We start from the raw sequence: 2,212 nt of genomic DNA on the forward strand, positions 1-2,212 counted from the left end.
ACACACACACACACACACACACACACACACACCAACTTAGTCATAAGATACTGCTTAAAGGTGACACCTGATGTGAAACGCCAGCTTTATCACTTACTTGATCCCCACATATATATGAAAATATTTCTAGACTCTCTAGTTTGTTCCACTGATGTGTTTGTCAATTCCTGTTTCATTGCTAATCCTATAGAGTAAGTTTTAATATCCAGTAGGGAAAACTCCCCCGTTTGGATAATCCCTCCCATTTTCTCTTCAAGGTCATTTTATACCCCAGGTACTGGTTCCAAGTATACACTCAAATTCCTGTTGTGGTTTATGATTGCGATCACACTGAAATCACACATTTAGGGGGGAATTTAGAGCAGAATCAATAACATTTCAAAGATTAGCCTTCCTTTTCCCCCCAAAAATAAATAAAAATGTTATTTCAGTGTCCAAACAGGAAGCTCATGAAAAGGTTCATGGACGTTTTCCCTAGGTTTTTTTTTTTTTTTTTAAGTTAATTATATTTGTAGGTATTTTACAATGCTCATGATGCGTTTGAATAAGACATTTTCTTTGTATTGTATTTCCTAATAGAAGTGTCTACAAAACTTATTTTCTTATGTGTTTAACTGATGTCAGCCAACCTTTCCTGATCTACTTCCTGGGTGTTTACTTTGGTTCTCCTAAGAAGGAAATCCATTAAGAGAAAGGCAGGTTTGCCACTGTCTTGTGTTAGTCGGACACTAATAATAGTTCTCATCCCTTTCTGAGGTCTTTTAGAGACTGAACTCCGTATCTTAGTGTCTTGATGTGGTTCTACTCGGTTTGGGACGATAGCTTGGAGGCTGGGCCCTCCCTGCCTCTCAGGCAAAGGAGGTATGACCTGGTTCTCATAGTCCTCAACTATGAGATCCAGGTGTCACTGAATGTGGGTAACAACTGACCGCCCCCCGGCCCCGGCACCACTGGCCCACTTGCAGTTTTCAGCCATGAACCAGTAGTAACCAAGGTGATCGTGTCCAGCGCTCGGAACTTGCGTGTGGCCAAAAGGTTCTGAGAGCCATTGTGAGTCACCGTGACACCTCTGGGCTTAGCCAGTCAGGCCCTGGGGCTCAGGGCAGGAAGGATAAGACAAGGAGGAGAAGAATCCTCTCTCTCACTCCTTGACCTCTCTTCCAGACGTTCCTGAAGCGAGAGCTCGGTGGTCTGAGAGGTAAGACATCCATATCCACCAATAACATGTAATATTTCTTTGTGACATTACCTCGCCCACCCACCTGATGACCCCCAACCCTACTGGATAAAACGGGCACTGCGTCGGGTTCAGAAATACAGCACAAAGTTTTGGGGGGGGCAGTCTGGGGGTCGTGGTAGGGATCAGGGGTGTGGGGGTCAAGGTCAGGTATTAGGGGTGAGTGCGGTCTCCAAAGGCAGTTTGTCATCACACTCACAGCCCTTGTCCTTTGCTCCTCCGGGCCTTACACAGATCCTTTCCTTAGATTCCTAAGGATCCTTTCCTTAGATCCTTTCCTTCTTGAAATGCCTGGAGTGGATTCTCTTTAACTGTTCTTGCCTGTTGCAGGGAACAAGGCAGATAAAGCGATCTCTGTGGACTACCCTGGAAACAGGTGCATGTGGTGGGGGGGTGGGGGGGGGAAGAGCCCCCCGGGTCCCCTGGGTCGATTGACTCTCATCATCTTTTCCAGGAGTGGTGCTCCTTCGTGAAGCCGTCTGTGGCGTCAGCGAGTCATGGAGAAAGAAAAACCTGAAGTGAAACCCAGCACACCCGCACCCAGCAACGAGGAGAAGACAACCAGACCCTCAAGACGCCCCAGGCCTTCCCAAAATATCGTGTGCTTTTTACTGAATAGGCAGCTGGGGAGGCACAGAAGTGACGTGGACCTGTCCATGTGGGTGTGGATGCTGGACTGAGCCACGTCCCGGTGCAGGTGGCCCCTTCCAAACAACCATGGGTCTTGCCTGCTCACCCCCACCCCGCCCCCACCTCTTGAAAATGCGAAAGAAAAATTGATTTAAAATAACAAACACCTCTCTCGTGTCAGCTCTTGAAATAAAAGCTGCGTTTTCCTCCTTTTGGTTCCATGTGTTCTTATTGCCCGAACAGCATTCTTAGGTCAGTTACGCTGGACAGGGGATCGTACTCATGGTCACACGGAGTGCAGGAGCTCTCCTACACCGGGGCACGGCGAGGTCACACTGCAGGGCG

General features: G+C 47.9%; 1 long non-coding RNA gene across 1 annotated transcript; it reads left to right on the plus strand.

Moving 5' to 3' along the window:
• The first annotated feature begins 1,106 nt into the window (after positions 1 to 1,106).
• LOC124513772 (uncharacterized) lies at positions 1,107 to 1,730 on the plus strand. The gene is made up of 3 exons (XR_006962528.1): positions 1,107 to 1,198; positions 1,568 to 1,613; positions 1,692 to 1,730. It is a non-coding gene; the product is annotated as an uncharacterized LOC124513772 (long non-coding RNA).
• Positions 1,731 to 2,212: the final 482 nt, after the last annotated feature.

Source organism: Lynx rufus, unplaced genomic scaffold (genome assembly GCF_022079265.1).
Source record: "Lynx rufus isolate CCGP_SWC_20201006 ecotype Redwood Valley unplaced genomic scaffold, mLynRuf1.p SCAF_19, whole genome shotgun sequence".
Taxonomy (NCBI): domain Eukaryota; kingdom Metazoa; phylum Chordata; class Mammalia; order Carnivora; family Felidae; genus Lynx; species Lynx rufus.